The sequence below is a fragment of the Cinclus cinclus genome, chromosome 8 (genome assembly GCF_963662255.1).
Source record: "Cinclus cinclus chromosome 8, bCinCin1.1, whole genome shotgun sequence".
Lineage (NCBI taxonomy): Eukaryota > Metazoa > Chordata > Aves > Passeriformes > Cinclidae > Cinclus > Cinclus cinclus.
This window is the reverse complement of record NC_085053.1, coordinates 7,460,037-7,477,690: the sequence shown is the minus strand read 5'-3', so window position 1 is coordinate 7,477,690 and position 17,654 is coordinate 7,460,037. Positions and strand designations below refer to the sequence as shown.

The 17,654-nt window shown below is 43.1% G+C and overlaps 1 protein-coding gene across 3 annotated transcripts in view; it reads left to right on the top strand.

Annotated features, from left to right (window-relative positions):
- The first annotated feature begins 7,696 nt into the window (after nucleotides 1–7,696).
- Nucleotides 7,697–17,654, top strand: part of RC3H1 (ring finger and CCCH-type domains 1) — a 72,575-nt gene continuing 62,617 nt past the window's right edge. For all 3 annotated transcript variants that reach the window (XM_062497766.1, XM_062497768.1, XM_062497767.1), the window contains exon 1: nucleotides 7,697–7,843. The gene's annotated coding sequence lies outside the window, so the exon portion shown is untranslated. The remainder of the gene's footprint in view (nucleotides 7,844–17,654) is intronic.

Below are 17,654 nucleotides of genomic sequence, written 5' to 3'. Positions count from 1 at the left end.
AGGTTACAACACACCCAAACTTCCTCCCCCCACCTCAGTTGGGGGGAAATCTGTGCAAACCTGCTCACAGCAAATGGGCCTGTGGGCTACTCCCCCACCCCAAAGCAAGCCAAAGATGATTGTTAGCCCGGCTGCTGACTTTGGCTCACATTTCTTTCCTTGTTTACTTGTTTGTTTCAGGTGATTGAAGAATGGGTTTTCCCTTTATCTAATCTCAGCAGTTTGACTTTCAGTCCAAAGTCACAGTCAGGTCTCTTCAGGGCCACAGCTTCTTTTTACAGTTCTTGTTATAATGAGCAAAACTTTGTATCAATGTTTGAGGCATGAACTATTTCAGTCTCTGACACCTTGCCTAGTCCTCCTTGCCTAGCCGTGTTGCTTTCCTTGCCTGCGTCTGCCTTGCCTCACCTTACCTACAACTTCCCTGCTTTGCTTTGCCTTGCCTACCACTCTAGCTTGCCTTCCATGCAGCCATGGCAATGCAAACCAAATGTAGGCAGCTGTAGGCAAGTCAAGGGAGATATGCAAGGTCAGAGCAGTGAGGGGAAAGCAAATGGCTGGCCATAGGAACGTAAGGCAGACACAGGAAGAACTGGGAAGCAAGGAAAGGTGCTGGGGGAAAGCAGTAGGCAATGCAAGGCCAGAGAGTGCTAGCAGAGCATGGCCAGGAAACTGTTGGGTTGCCAAGGCAAGGCAAGTGGGAGGTGTATTCAAGGGTTGCTGGTATGTAAAAGCAGCCAGGGCAGATTGCTCTGTGCAGCTGTAATCCTGCATGGGCCCATGAGCCATTTTGAGCTGGCACTTAAAACACTTGTGCTGCCTGCTTTCCTTCATGTGCAGAAGAACTGCCATTCTGGTCCCAGAGCCCAAGGGCAAAACGTGGAGGCCTGTCCAAAATTTGGCACATGTAGGCACTGGTCCCAGATAAAAACTGCCCAGAAAGACAGGTCTGGCTGCATGGGACCTCCCCTGGGCTTCTTCTCACCTGCTCCTGAAGTACTGGGGATACACGAGAGCCATGGAAGTCTTTGGGGGAACAGACAGGGCAGGGTAAGGCTGGGACATGCCAGGAGAACAAGAGTCTTGAATTCTAGGGGGAGGAGAGCAAAGTAATGCAAGGCAAGGAAGGGGTTCGAGGGCAAGACAAGACAACTGGTGGCTTTGCAAGGAAAGAAAAGGGAGAGGTAGGCGAGGTAGGCAAGGTAAGGAGAGTCCTAGAAGGAGAAGGAAGTGAAAAGCTGGACCTGCACGAATGGCAAGGGCAAGTCACGTGGGGGATGGGTGAGCAAGTCAATGCAAGGCAGAGGAAGAAAAGGAGGGAAGGCTACAGACAAGACAGCAAGGCAATGCAAGTTGTGGGGAAGAAAGACAAAGTAAAGGAAGGGACAGGAAAGGCAAGGAAATGCAAAGGAGGTGTAGGCCTGCAAGACAAGGCCCTGGAGAAAATAAGTAGTCAGGTCAAGGGTGGGGCATGGGTATGCCAGGGAATACAAAGCAATGGAGGATTAGCAGGGAAAGGCAAGCAAACTGCTGGGTTGCCAAGGCAAGTGACAGGTACATTCAAGGACTGCTGGTACACAAAAGTGGCCAGGACAGACTGCTCTGTCTGGCCTTGATCCTGCATGGGCCATCTCTAACCTGGACCTGAAACACTTGGTCTGACTGCTTTCCTGCATATGCAATAGAACAGTCCTTCTGGTCCTGGAGCCCAGAGGCAAAATGTAATTGCCTGTCCAAAATTCGACATGCAAGAACAAAGCTGCCAGGACAGATGGGTGTGCTTGCACATGACTTCCTCTGGGCATCCTCTCACAAGTTCCTGAAACAGTGGAGGTACTTGAAGGCCTTGAGAGTCCTCAGTGGACCAGGCAGGGCAAGGTAAGGTGAAGAAATTCCACAAAAAGTGGGGTGTTGAGTTCCAGGTAGGGGAGGGGTAAGCAGGTAATGCAAGGCAAAGAAGGGGTTCAAGGGCAAGGCAAGACAAGCGGTGGCTTTGCAAGGCAAGACAGAGAGGCAGGCAAGGCAATGAGAGTTCTAGAAGAAGGAAATGCAGGGTTGGACATTGCCAAATGGCAAGGAGAAGTCAGGTGGGGGATGGGTGAGCAAGTCAATGCAAGGAACTGCATTGGTAGGAAGGGCAAAGGTAAGACATGGATAGGAGAGGCAGGCAAATGAAATGAATGGTCAGGAATGACAAGGAAATGCAAGCTTTGGGTAGGAAAGGCAGGCAATGTAAGGGAGGGGTAAGCAACAGAATGGGTGTTTCCCTTCAGGCGGGTGGTTCACTTTATTACAATCCAGTATTCAGACACCACAGCCTTGGGATATTTGCTGATTTGGGTACTTTCATTGACTTTCAAAGTATTTGCTCTCTAGAGGCCACTATTCCATGAAGTATTAGAGCCATGGACTTAATTTGATCATTTGATCCCTAAACTTCCCAGCTCAAAGTTGAGCACCTATCCTCTTGTGCGGGATCATGGAATCACAGAATAGTTTGGGTTGGAAGGGACCATCCAGTTCCATGGGTGAGGACACTGTCCACTAGACCTGGTTGCTCCAAGCCCTGTCCAACCTGGCCTTGAGCATGCCAGGGATGGGGGCAGCCACAGTTCTGGGCAACCTGTGCCAGGTCCTCCCCACCCTCACAGGGAATCATTTCTTTCCAATACCCCATCTATCCCTGCCATCTGTCAATGAGAAGCCAATCTCCCTTGTCCTGGCACTCCAGGGTGACAGGTTTTATAAAGAAGGTGTCAGAGATGGGTACTAGGAATCTTTCCTCTTGCTTTTCCCAGGTAAATGGGACTTTAATCACAATAACTTGGAATATTATTTATTGTATGACCTTGGAAAGGGCATGTGGCAATATCTGCTCTATTTATATATACTTTATTCCCTGTTAATTCCTTTCCTTCTCCTTTAGCTCCCCATGGACTGCAGGGGTGGCAAGGGAAAAGCCACATTCATGTACTTGGAGGGGACCTTCCATCCAGAGCAGCTCCTGTGGCTGAAAAGTGTATGAATGGAAGACAGGAATGTATAGACTCACTACTCAGCTGCAAGACATTTTCCACAGTTCTGGAGGTTGATAGGGCAACCTAGTTTCCCTTTGGAAACGATTGACATTGCTCTTCCCCCATCTCTGCCACTCTGTCCCCAACTCTCATGTCATTGTCCTTCAGCACAAGCTGATTTCCCTCTGTTTTGCTACTGGAAGGGAATGGGAGCTTCCCAAGCAGCTCATGAGAGTACTGGATCCATGACCATAGCTGGATCCTGTTAGCTCTTTCTGAAGAGAATTTGATCTAATCCTGCTGGCTTCTCCAGCAGCAAGGAGAGCTCCCATGTTCCCTATCACCAGGAAATATTTGGCAAGCAAGCAAAGAAGAGGAAGTGAAATTATGGTTGCAGCAGGCACAGGTGTGTCTGTGCTGGCCACACACAAGAGTGTCCTTGGAATCATGGAATTGTTCTGATTGGAAAAGCTGTCTAAGATCATGGTGCCCAAGTGCTCCCCCAGTGCTGCCAAGGCCACCACTGAGTCACAGTAATTAGACTGATTTAAAGCATTTTGCTCCCACAACAAAGGCTAACCTTTGGCTTCTCCAGGGAACCAGCTTGTTCCATGGGCAATCAGGTGTCAGGAGCACATCTTGCTGCTGGAATTCTGGCTGCCAGCAACTTGCTCCAGCTGATGTGGCTGTAGAAACATAAAGAATTAATGGTTGCTCAGTGCCAGCATGAGGAGCAACTTTGAAGCTGAGTTTATGACTGTAGAAACAGTACTGATGATTTCCAAGCTCTCAGGACACCTGAGCAGTAATCCTAAAGAAAATTAACACTTTGTGTTTCAAATGCTAAAGCAGTGTATCATGCAGGAAGAAATGCTGCATAACTGGGGAAAGCAGACACTAAAAATAATCTAGGTTATCTAGTAGATCAGTTCCCAACCAGAGAACAAGCTCATCTACAATCTCATCAACTTCTGAACCTTCAGAAAACATAACAAAGAATAAACATTAGAAAAGCCTGACCGATGGAAGTCTAAAGTGGGGTTTGACAATTAAAGTGCTCATCTGTGCACTGCTGCATAATAAGAACCATATGTCATTTAATATCCCACTTCTTTAAATTTCAACCATATATTACTGTGGTAACCTACGCTGTGATACTGAAAATTGTTGTTAGCTGTTCATACTGGTAATGGAGTTAAATGTTGAGGGAAAACATAAACTACATGTAAAATTAAACATTTCCACAATACAGGAACCAAAAGAGAAAGTGGTAGAAGTCCCCAGACTGGAATATTAAAACCCAGACTGAACAGAACATCAGAACGCTGTACAAGCACTTGCTAGAAACTAGAAGTAACAGGATTCAGGATCTGACTATTTCTGGCTTCTGCCACTTAAAACCAAGGTTGCAAAGAACACCTAGAACACCTACCATTTTAGCTATTCCTAATGCCATCATTGCTTCTAATCAGGACACTGACAACTCCAACAAGGTTCACATTTTTACTGCAACAAGAGGAGTCTGCAAAAGATGGCAATTATTGATTGAAAAGTTTCTGTGGTACAGAATATCAGACTGTTTGGAAGCATGTTAAAGTTCATCTTGTTCCAAATCCGGCCACAGGCAGGGACAACTTCCACTAGACCAGGCTGCTCCAAGCCCTGTCCAATCTGGCCTTGGATGCTTCCAATTTACACTTTGTGATGGTTTTGGTTTGAAACCCGGCAGAAACACCATTTTGTGTTGTGGTTTTGGTTTGCCAATTTGAGTTTCCCAGCCAATGCACCAATTTAATGTGGTGGGTCTATTGCTGGCCAAATCACCAGTGTACCCACCAGAATTATTTACTCATTTCCTGTTATGAGATAGGATTAGGAGGAAGGCAAAGCAGGTTCAAACTTTGAAGGGCATAAAGAAAACTTTATTAATAGAATTAAAAGAAAAATAATAAGAAAATCAGAATAAACCTTCAGAACACTTCTCTTCCACCCACCCTCTTTCCTTTCTCATTGACAATGTAAAGAGACAAAACCTAGGACTTTCAGTCAGTTTATCACCTCTACAATTGTCTTTTTCAGTTCTCTTAGGGAGAGGAGTCTCTCTTGCCATGCCACGGAGACTTCTCCACAAGAAACAATCATCTCCCGGCTTCAATGTCACAGTGAACCAGCTGCCCGGGAGATGGAAATCCATTTGCCACTTGAAAGTCCCTCCCCTCAATTTACAGCTTTTCCCACAGCTGTTTTCAAAGGCTCAATCTTTGGCTAATGGGGTACCCTTTTAGGGATGAGCTCTGAGAACAGAGGCGTTATTCTCCTTTCCTGGGGGCAAAGGGTCTTCATCACCCTTGTCTCCCTCTGTTCAAGTTTCTCATGGGATCACAGCTACTTCATTTGCTTGTTTAGCATGGGTGCTTTTGCTCATTTCTAAAATTTGAACGCTCCATCTCTCTATGCTTTTTCATTAATTACAGCGACATTTCAGTGTATCACAGTCCACCACCACGGCCTTATAAAAGAATTCCAGCCCAAGACTAAGCCATCTCCTCGTTCAGCTCCCATCTGGGATTTGACTCCTTCTTTACTGACCTTCACGTTGTTCTCTTTATGTGACGTTACTATTTCGCCCGGGCCTGCAGATGGCTATGGGATCTCTGCCGGGTGGCAATCGGAGCTGTTACGGGTGGAGGATTTTTTCGGCGGCCGTGCTGGGGACTGGAGGAGAACCCGGCTCGGCCCGGCCTGCGGCGGGGCAGGGTTTAATGTTTCTAAGATATTAGCAGCCTCGGCCGGGGCCCCGCGGCCTCCCCTCCCTTCCCCTGCCCAGCCATGGCGCAGGGATAGCGGGGACAACTTCACTCTACAAAAGCCAGAAGCAAGAGAGATCTCTTTCCCGGGCTTGTTGTCTTTAAAATGCGACTTCTCACAGAGGCGTGTTTATCTCTTTAATTGGCTTATCAGCATGTCTATTCTCAGAGCCAGGCAGCAATTGGTTTTGCCAGGCACGGAGGAAGCTCTTAGCAGCTTCTCTTGGAAAATCACTTCTGCGGCTGGCTCCTTGCCTTCTCACCAAAAATCAATTAATGCAAAGCCAGCAGCCGCTTCTTTTCTAGCTCATAGTAAAGCTCTTGCTAAGTCAAAGGTGCTCTTTGTAAACATCTTAATTTTCTGTGTTCACAAGATCTCAATGCCTGTGACTGTGGCTAGAAAACTATAATACTCTTAATACTATTTTATTTAAGCGCTGATCCTTCATAAACATTAAGGTTGTTTTGGTGGAAAAGCCTAATCAATAGAAATTATTTATTTAGTAAAACAGATAGAAATAACGCTTTTACTTACTACCGCCACATTTCTTGTAAAGTTAATGAAAATCTGTCTATGGTCAGTACAAGAGGCAAAAATAGGAGCTGAAGTGTAACCTTACCCTACAACGTTTCTCCCCTTGTGTAGGAATTTCCATCCTCTGTCTCCATGTCACAGCCCAGCTTCATTTTGCAGGCTGCTCTCTCGAATCCCTGTCTCTGGGCATGGCTACTTCTGACTTGATGTTGTCCTATTTAAATTGTATTTCCAGGTCATGCAGCACTGCACTTCAGATGTTGGGACTGACAATATACTGGGCGCTCCTCACAGTGTTATGGATGGAAAATAAAAATGCAGCGATTCCCTGCACAGCATCCTGCACAATGGCCTCACAGCAGGATTGATCCCACAGTGCCTCTAGCCGGGCACAGACATGATTAAATAGATGGGCAATAAAATGGGACCACTGAATACCATTTTGTGGTCTTTAATTCAAATACGGCTTCCTTGGTATTTTGCACCATATTCACGTTCTCATAAACAGGCACCAACTGGATGTTACCTGGGTATATCCTGATGGTAAATAATTAGCTCTTGTAACAATTAAAAACTGTCAATGAGTACATGCTTAGTAAATGCTACAAGTCAAGTGACTGCAATACATTCTGTAACTGCGTTTTCGTTTTGACTCTGATTCAGGAAAGCTTGGAGGGTTCCCAAACATCTTACCTGTGGTGTTGGTTAAAGCTGAGGATTTGTGTCCTGCAGCACATAAAGCTACGGGGGACGCCTTCACGTGGGACTGGCGGTCAAAACCCCGGAAACTTAGCCCTGCACGGCCATGTAAGAGGAATCTTAATTTGTGTTATTTTTCCCTGAACTAAGTAACCGGTTCGAAGCAATAAGGTGCGATAGCATGAGGCAACCGCAGGATCCGCCAACAGAGGCTCCTGAGGGACAGAAAATGGCGGGCGGGGCCCTCAGGCAGCTCCCAAGACACAGAGCGCTCTCCAGGAGCCACTCGTTGTGCGGCTTTGATGCTTTCATCGACCTCCACCCCCCGCGCCCGCTAACTATGACAAGAGGAGGGTGAGGGCGGGGAGGAAAGACCCCACCTGAAAGGAGGGAGGTATCTGGCATCAGCGACTGTCCCTGACAGAGCGCAAGCTACCCACCCCTACACGGGCGACAGCTTCCCCAGCCGGCCCTCACGAGCTCCGGCCGTGACTCGGCTGTTTCTTCCCGTCCCGGCTGCGGGGGAAGGCGGGCGCAGGAAGGGGCGGGTGGTGCTGAAAGGGAGGGAGGGAGAGAGGGAGGGAGCTAGGTGGGCGGTGAGAGGAGCAGTCGACGCACAAGATGGCCGCTGCCGGAGTGGCAGCGGGGCGGCGGCGGGCGATGGCGGCGCTGCCCCGAGGCCCGCGTGTACTGCTGGAGGAGGAGCAGCAGCAGGGCGCTGTGGCGGCCCCGGTGTGCCGGAGCTGAGGGGGCCGGTGGGCGCTGTAGGAAGCCCGGCCCGCGTGGTGAGTGCGCTGCGTTCGCCGCGGGGTGCGGGGAACAATAGGGCGGGAGAGCTCTGCCCGCCTTGCCGAGAAGGGAGGCGGAGGCACGGGCGCTGGGACGAGACGATCTCCAGAGGTGCTTTCTACTTCTAATAATTCAGTGACTTTGTGCCTCGCCGGGCCTCAGGCTCCTACAGGACTCGATTTCCGAGCGCCTCGGGCAGGCGGGGAGGGACCGCTGTGCCCGACGGGGGGGAGGCGGAGAGGGACTGGGTCCGGCTGGGGGTGGGGAGAGGCGGCATCGCCTGAGGCGGCGGCGGCCGAGGGACAGGCGGCTTTTGTGTGTCCCCTTTGCCTGCTGTTGTTTTTCCAGGCGCTCTGCCTGCCTCTGCGTGAGAAAACTCATCCCTGTGTCGCGTTGAACGACAGAGACGGAAGGATAGTAATGACAGAGCCTTAGCCGTCCCCGGGACACCTCTCCGCCCTGGGTTGTGGCTCTTTTGTCTGTCGCGCCTGAGGGAACAGCGAGGTGGCCGCGGCTCCCTCTGCTTGGGGACAAACGATGCTGAAACCGCACAGGATCTCCCTGGCTTGCTCTAGTTTTTCCACCCTGGCATTGTTTTGGCTGTTGGATTACACCCACAGAGTGGGTAGGGAAGGTTTCATGCCGGGGGTGCGGTGTTGGTATAGCTGGGATTTAATTTGCTCTGATGGTTGGGAATGTCCTGGTGTCAGATTTTGTCCTCAAAAGCCATTGTGAGGTCTGTCTTGTTTTAAAGCAGGGAACTGATGCAGGTTTTGTTTTTCTTTTTTTTTCCCTAGGAACTGGGAGTGTATTGTTTACCTCTGCATGCTTTTTTGTCCAGAGTGTATTTTTTATTTTTATACATTTTAGTCAAGTATGAGTGGCAAATCATTTGTTCCTCCAGCAGAAGATACGATTTTCTGCGTGTTTTTGCCATATTGAAAATGGCTGAAGTGGGGGGGGGGTAATAAAAAATTTGCAACAATAATTAAAAGGTTTAAAGTAACCTGGATTGTGGCTGAGCTGCTTTAATCATTGTAACCATTGCTACTTGTTTAGCAATGCTGTCATTTAGTGACTTCGCTGGAAGATAAATGCTGTTGTTAAATTCAACATTTATGCTCTATTGACATTATTTGCTATAGAATTGTGAGGTAACACAGGAATACTATGAGGCTGAAGATAATTTATTTCTAAACTTAAATTTTCTTACTTCTTTCAGGCTTATAAGGATGTGGAGGTGGTTAATTTTGTCAGCTATAAATGTCTGTATTGCTGCATTTGAAGTCAAGGAAGCTAATATGGGACTTCATGGCTGTATGAATAGCCTGTGTTCAGGAGCACTTTGTACATTTTTGCCAGTTTCTAAGCTTCACCAGGAGCACCATGGCTTTCTTCAGTGCATTAATACACAATAATGAAATTATGATAATGAAATTATGGTTCCCACTAACATAAATAGAAGCAGATGTTATCAGGCACCTTTTCCTTTCCCAGCAATAGCTTATAGCTTTGCCTTTCTGTCCTAGAAAAGGGTCTGTCAAAGCAGACAGCCTGACAGGCTGCTTGGAGAGAAATTTAGAGAGGCAGGTACTATCAGAGCAGTCTGTTTTGACAGCCAGAGACTTGAGTTTGTCAATCATTTAAGAGCAGCAGGAACCTTCATTAACATAAGTGGGAAGTAACTTGTATGGATTCTGGCGGTCTGTTGTTAGTTTTTGTGAGATTTTTTTTTTCCAGCTTTTTATCCAAACTAGCTTAATTTAAAGTGAAGTGTTTTAGAAATTTCGGATTGGATTGTTTTGTGCTGATAATTTAAAAATCTAATGTTCCAGTGAGCAGGTGAACATATGAATCTGGAAACTGCAGACATTAATATCACAGAGTTTAATTTGGGGGCATCTTGAGACGTGTTATTATATAAAAGTGCTCTTGCTAAAGCAGATTAAGAGAAATAAGCAGGAATGCTTTTGGAAACTTCTGATGTGTTGCCAGTGGTTCGCCAGCAGTCTGGGTGGACCCATTATCTGTCTTGTTGAATTAAGCATCACAGAAATTGAGATTCAGTTGAAATTCAGAAGTTGAGATTTGTATGTGGTTCAGAAGTCTTGGGTGACACTGGCTACCTTTGATAGTGATGGCAAAACCTGACATCCCATTTAATTAGGGTCCCTATCTCTTAACTAGTGCTGTAAAAGGGTGTTTTATGATACTTAGCAAGTTGACCTTTCACGGTCTGTAATTTGTAGTGGTACAAAGGACAATTACCTTTTTAAAATTATTATTATTATTATTATTATTATTATTATTATTATTATTATTATTATTATTATTATTATTATTATTCTGCACCAAGAATTATTGTTTACGAGCTGGATACCTGGGGAAAAAAGTTTTGAGCCATTTGAAAGAACTTGTGGAATCATATGTAGCTTTCCAATGGTGTGACATGTAAAGCTGAACTAGAAGGAAAGAACTCATCTGTGTGTAGATTCCCAAACTTCCCCATAATTTCAGAATAGTGATGCAGAAGCCACTATAAGGTATATTTTAGACAGGTGATCTTTATAAAACTTTGCAATGTTTTGCAAAGCCTACTCATTGTTTAAAATTCTCTCCCTGTGGATTCACGGAATAATTTTGCAGATGAAAGTTTGTGTGGTTTTGTGATGGTTTTTCCCACACCCAGTAAATCAAGTGGTTGTTTGCTGGAGCATCCCAAGTAACATTGGCTGGTGGGCCAGAAAAACAAATTTGACTCAAAGTACATGACAGATAAACCTTAGGGGAATTATTATGTTGAAATTAATGTCTTGGACTGTACTAGGTAGTGAGTGTGAAACCATTATCATACAAGAATAAAGATATAATATTCTGCTGTTGTGAAAGATCATTATATAAACACACTGCACCAAGTGAAATTTCAGTATGACCTTCAAGATTCCATGTAGGCTCTGTTACAGTAATGTAGTCTGAGTTCTAGGGACTCTGCTGAGAAAAAAAAGCCACAAATGTTTACATATGTTATATTACTTTCCTTTCCATGCAGAGAGTCCACAATATGCCCAGAATTAGGTGCAGTTTCCATCACTTGTTTTACTGAAGAAACACATCTCTTGATAATTACCTTTTGTATCAGTCTCATTTTCTTCATTACTAGTACAGTTAAAATTGAAATGGTATTGGATTTCCAAGGGCTAACTGATTTCCTAATGAGGTTTTTTTATTTGTGGAAGTGTGTTAATGGGCAAGAAGGTGCAGAAGTCCTAATGGCTTAATATAAATAGATTTTTCTGATATAAAAATAATTTCTGGTTAGACTGCTTGAGGAAACAGCTTTCCTTTTACTGCATGGTAGCAACATATTTGGTGCTATCAGCTGGAGAAGAAAGAGATTTTGGTGATAGAAATAGTAAGAATTCTAAATCATTTGCTGTAAATGGATGTTGTCAGAGGCAGTACCACTTGTGCACTGCTGTGTGTTAGGAAATGTAGAGGAGTGTGTCATGCAAGTGTGATGGGTGTCCTGGCCTCACACTGAGATTACTTTCTAATGGAGTGAGAACCAAGGCAGCTGCAGGGGGTGTAAGGGACACTTTCAGAAGGTAGAAATGACTTAGCCCATACATCAGGGCATATATGCATATACAAAAGGGCCTGGACATCCTGTGCAGACCTCTACATGAAAACTTCTGCCCCACATGCTAGGTTAGCTTTTCTTCCCCCACGAAAAAAAAAAGTATCTCAGGAAGCATAAAAACCACGTGGAGAAGAAGATCTCTCTTGATCACTTGGTTGTACAAAGTAGCTAGAGGCCCACAATGTCAGCTACGTTGTTAGAATGAAGGCTTTTTTTCGGAATGTGGACAAAAATCTTCATATGAGAAAGAGATGTGAGGAGGAGAGGGGACACAAGGAAGGAGGATTGGTTTGATGCACAGAAGGATTATTTTTTTCCTATTCTTCTACACAAGGAATGGAAGATCTGCAGTTAAACTGAAAAGTAGTGGAAGTGTTGCTGGAGAAACGGATCTTTCACTTGCTTCACATAGATTGTGACACAGTTGCCATGTAATTTGATGCCAGGAACACAGAAGAGAGTGTTTGTGTCAGGGAATACTGTGGTGAGTCTGGAATTGGATATTACAGGAGCTGGAGGATTTACTGACAGTTATGCCTTCCAGCCATGGTCACTAAAACCACCATAAGGACATGTTGTTCTTGCCTGTTGCTGAATAGACCCCTCTCACTACAGATTGCTTGCAAAACCACTTTTTAAGCTATTAATTTTCAGTTACTGAATTTCTGGTGTTTGTGGTGTGCATGCTATAGTGATCTGAGACAGGACTGCTTCAGATACAAGACAACTGAAGAAACCAAGTGTTTGGTGTAGCTGAAATGGCTGAAATGTGGTAGGCTGGGCAAATGAGATCTCGCAGGTGGTTCCTTATTTCTTTTAGTTTGTTTTTTGTTTTAACATGGTTGGTCTGGTTGGTCTCATTCCTCTACTATTCCAGTTTAATAGATATTTTTAAAACTGTCTAATTAAATACTCTTTCAAAGTAGGCTGTTAGTCTTAAATTAAAATCTGGACATTCCAAATATAATTATTTTTCAGGATGCTTCCGTGTTTATTAGACCCTGCCAGGAAAAGCTTTGAAAGTTGAGGTATGGTTGTTTTTAAACCTGTTGTTGTTAATAAAATGCTGGTTGATCAGCTGATGGAACAGGAATGCTTCCAGCCTGGGTCTAAAGGCCTTCTCAGCACTCTCTCCTGAACTCATTTTGAGCAATTACTTTAGTTCAGATGGTAAGCAAGTTGGAAGGGCTTTCAACTACAACTTTTAACTTCCATACTGTTTACCAAATAGAGGCCTACTAGAGTAGCAGGAATCTCATCTCTTTGCTGTGCATTGGAGATTTTCAGAGACTTGCATCTAAATATTTTTGATAAATTGTGTCAGACAGTGTTGGTCCCCAACTCAAAATTAGGGGCTATCTTTAGGGCAAAAGGAGTAAGGTTCAGTGAAGGTATTAAACAGCTAATAAATTGAAATTCATGCCACAGAGGACGGTCTTAATTACCTTCTTGTTAATAAACCAAGTTCTGTGGAACACTCCCAGTATTTGGTAGCATTTAACTACTTTCTCAGTGCCTTTTTTTTTTTTTTTAGAGTAAACACTACTCATAATAACTTGGCAGTCTTCACTCTTTGTAGTAATTGTGTTTGCATTGGTAACTTCTCCGTGTCTTACTACAGTGACTGTGTAATATAAATGCCTTTCAAAAGTGACTGAAATAAAACTCTTACTGTTGACTTACTTTTCCTGTAAGTCACATTCTTTCAGCTTCTTCTCCTTCCACCTATGTTCCTTTTGTTACCACTTGAGAATGGAAGTCCTTTAGGTACTATGTGATGTCAGAAGTGTACCAACAAGTGGAACTGTTAGGACTTCATTATCCAGCCACTCACAGGTACAGCAAGACTTAAATGTTTTGTCCTGTGAGGTTTTTTTTCAATTCTGTGCTAAGATACAAGAACTGAAGGAGCTACCCTGAAATTAATGGAAACTAAACTGTAAAGCAACAGTAGAAAGTGAGTTTGATTAGCTTATGTGGCATGTTGCATAAACATTATTTAATGACTATTAATGATTCTGGCAGTTATGCAGGCCTAATGATAATTAAATCTCACCTTTCTGGATATAAATTGCTCTCTGGGAGGCTTAGTAGAGAAAGTTTCCCTGCCTTTATAAGTGAACATTATGCTAATGAATTAGTGAAAAATCTGCTCATGAATCCAGTGAAGCTATCATCTCTGTGGTGTGTCACAATTTAAAATTCCTATATCATTGTATGAAAATCAAGCCTGGGTTTTGTGCCACAGGTTGAAGTGGTTTGAGGAGATAGGAAACAGCAAGGTGCTGTCCTGCTTTACAATCTATGTGTGGAAGAAAGAGCAGGAATTGTGAAGCAAGTCTCAGCCTCCACCCCCTATAAAGTGAAAAATCTTCACAGCTGCATGGTTGTCTTTACCTCCCCTGTTCTCTTTAATGATCTTTCATTCTGGTATTCTTTTTTTTTTTTTTTCATTTAACTTTGTTCTGGTCTAAGCCACTCATCAATTCAGCCAGCTAATGCAGGTAACAGAGATGGCTTATTGCCTCTTAGTTTTCATTGCTTTATAGTTCAGAGTTGCAGGATGGGTGGTTTGGATAATGGAGCAACCTGTGCTTCTGTTTGTTCTTAGACTTTACTGAGGACTGTCAAAACATCAGTGCTTCCTCTGGAGCTGATGAGAAGTTAGGGAGCACTGTGACCACTTTGTTGTGAATTTGAAAGGAGAGATGGAGAAAGATAGAAATAAGTTAGGCTAAACAGGCCTGATGAGATGGACTGGGTTAGTTAAACCAAAGGTAACTTAGGCTGTCCTTCCTGTTTTATGAGTCATTCTGCCATTTAATTGTATGAGAAGGCCTCCTGTAGAATTAATTTTAAAAAAACTATAGTCAATTTTAATTTTAGTCTTCCTTGCTTAATCCTGGCTTTAGGGATGGAAGCCTTGACACTGTAACTTCTTTGTAAATGAATCATAACAGTGGAAAGAAAATGTTATTCAGGAAAGTGATAATTGCTTAAACTTTGGTTGCTTGGCATAGACTATACTATTTAAAATGTAACTGGTTTGTTGCCAGCTATTGTCAGATTCTGCAGAAGAGATGTGAGCCAGCTGGATTGTCTTCTGGATTTACTAACCTGTATGTGGATTGTTACTTTCCTGTAGTTGTGTGCTGTATTAAATCATGCTAGCTGAATATACCTCTTCCATGCTACCTTTTAATGTTGCTTATCCACTGTTTTGTAGTTTATACAAATCCATTTCTTGGTTTGACGATATCTCTCTTTGATTCCATCTGGTTTTGTCTCCTGATCATTTTATTCCATATCAAGGATGTATTTGTGTTAAGAACCTTCAGGGACGTGAATAATTTCAGTGCAAAGAAAAGGTGCTCAAAGTAAGGGTTGGCTCTGTTTGGAAACCCTCTAAATCATCCCATCACTGTTTTTTTATAAGAAGCTTCCTGTTGATGACATTATGAGAGTGTAGGTATGGGGAATAACCTAGTTCTGACTTGGGCCAAAATGCATTGGGAAATGGAGCTTTTTGGTTTTTCCTTCAGAGATTTTGCTTAGTGTTTTACTGGTGAACTGCCTGTAGGCATGAAGGTTCTGTTGGAGTGCAAGATACTTCTTTTTTTTAATTAAAATAATTAAGTGAAAGGCTGTGCACAAAGCTCTCAAGCACCTTAACCGGGAAGCAAAAAGGCACAGACCAGTTGGTTGCAAATCAAAATAAATTCATTAAGTTATACTTGTAGTAAATTTACCCCTTTTCTCTATTACTAGACTTAAGTCTTCTCTCTGAGCAGTGTGATTTTTGCAGAATGTATTCTTAGTGGGGGGAAATGTGACAAAATTTTAAGCTGTCCTTAATGCATGACATTCTTTCTCATTTCTGTAACATTTACAAAAAGGAAAAAAATAAAAATAGGACTAATAAGATAGTTATCAGCACTGGCGAGTAGCTTTCAGGCTATTTTTTTTTTTCAGCATTCATTCCTTAACTAGGAGTATTGGAAATCCATCTGTTAAGGCTGAATAACCTAAGTGTCAATGTCTGCAACGTCAGTGTAGTTCATAGAAGTGTAGTATTTCCCTCCTGATTTTCTGTAAATCTGAGAATTTACATGACTTCAGCAAACAGAGGTCTGTAGTAAGCTTTCCTGGTCACTCCTTTGTCAGTGGAACTTTTCTGTCAAATGCTTCTAACAAAATAGCACTCTAACAAAAGAGCTGGGTGGGGACGTTTGTGGGTGTGTTTCTGAGAACTGTATGCTCACTACAATTTTTAGATTCACTAGACCGGTTGAGAATATAACTTGAGCTCTGTCAAATTGAAGCTTGGTCATGATACAGGTGATTGCAGGACATACCAGGAAGAAAGGCTTCCACAGAAATCCTTGGTATTGGTATTTGAGGACGTGATGATGTGGCTATTGTATTAGGCTCTACAGGAGAGGAACGGGGTGTGTAGTCAGGATTACTCACCAGGTATTCAAACAGCCACAGGTATATTTTAGCTAAAATCTCAACTGAAAAAAAAAAAAAAAAACGTTCTACAGTGTCTTCCTGTGAGTAATACAGATATTCACCTGATAAATAAAAATGTGAGTTTGTTGTCCTAGTTCCTTCCCCAGGACAGGGGGTGGGGGAAAAAGCCCTTGCTTGTTTACTGGTTCATATGACAGTACTTCAGAGCCTTCAGGAAGGGGAAGTTAATGACAGCAATCCTTTCCTTCAAGCACATCTGATAATTCATTAATGTAATTTCAGAAACTTGGTGTAACTTTTGAGAAGCGGGAATAGACAGAATGTGACAAGCTGCTATGTGAGTTGTCATTACAGAATAAAAATGGACAGTAAGCCTATGGAAATTCAAAGAAATAAGTTTAAGTACTTTGTTCTTGTAAGGTTTTGCATGCTGAGTAATTCCCAGTGCATTTGTGAGGGCTTCACTAGTGCTATTACAGTTGCCTTTGGCTTACCCATTTTTAGAATTTTCTCCTTTGAATTGTTTGTCCTTGGGTTTTAGTGTAATTTGTCATTGCTTTTATTAAAAGAAAAACGAGTGGCTGAATACAGGAATGTGTAAAGGGACTGCATGGGTGGTAAGAGTTTCAGTGCCTAGTTTTCCTTTCCTATACCTTATCATACATTTGGGTAACTGCTGTTTATCCAGACTTACACAGCACCAGTCAGAGGAAATTTAAAAAATCATGCAAATATTTGTTGTACATGGCTGGCTTGTCTTTTTGTGTCTTGGTCTGCAGTAACAGTGGTGCAACGGGCAGCTGAGTTCTATTTTTTAAGACTTTTAAAAGTAGGAAGTTTGAAAAATGGAGGGATCTTTCTCAGTAGTCCATGTGTACCGTAACTAAACATGGAGCAGATGTACTGGAAAAGGTGGCACTGCAGTCAAGGTGTGTGAAGGCTCTAACACTTGTAGTATCACAGCAGTCTGGGACAATGCCTCTTAAAAGTGTGTGGTGAGCTGTCGCTACTTCAAGGAGATAGTTAATAGGTATTAAATCACCCAAATGAAGTACAGAGTTGCTTGATTTTGTAGCTACTGTTATTTTCTTTCTGAAAGTATTCAGTCTTATCTTAAGATACCAGACTAGATAAGCCTTATCTAGTCCAGTATCTTAGCTTTCCTTGAGTGAAGTCTCAATTTCTGTGAAGGAAGTTCATTAGTGAAACTTGCCCTTTGCTTTTAAAAAGTTAAGCTGGTTCAGCATGCTGTGGAGATCTGTGTACTTTTTAATAACACAACTCCAGCAGCAGTTTGTGAGATAGTTTGTGAGAATTGTATCCCATGTATTTTTTATTTTACATATTTCTGGTTGTTGATACTGCAATAATATAGTTGCAATATGTTTTTAGAGATGAATATATCTTTGAAGACTGGGAATGAGAAAGATTCTTCTATGTGGACTGCTTCATTTAGAATAAGTCTAATGCAAAGTAAGCAGTAAGTAAGAGGACTTTGAAAAAATCAGCATTCCCTGTTTTGAGGAGAACTGTTTTAGCAAGTCATATGCAGCAAAACACATCAAGTTGGCACTGGATTTTTAGTAGACTGCTCCCAGAATTATTGCATTTTGCCTTCTTGATTGAATGATTTTTAAGTTATGTAACTTTAACCTTCTATAACTAGGGTTATAATTCAAAACCTCTTTGTAAGA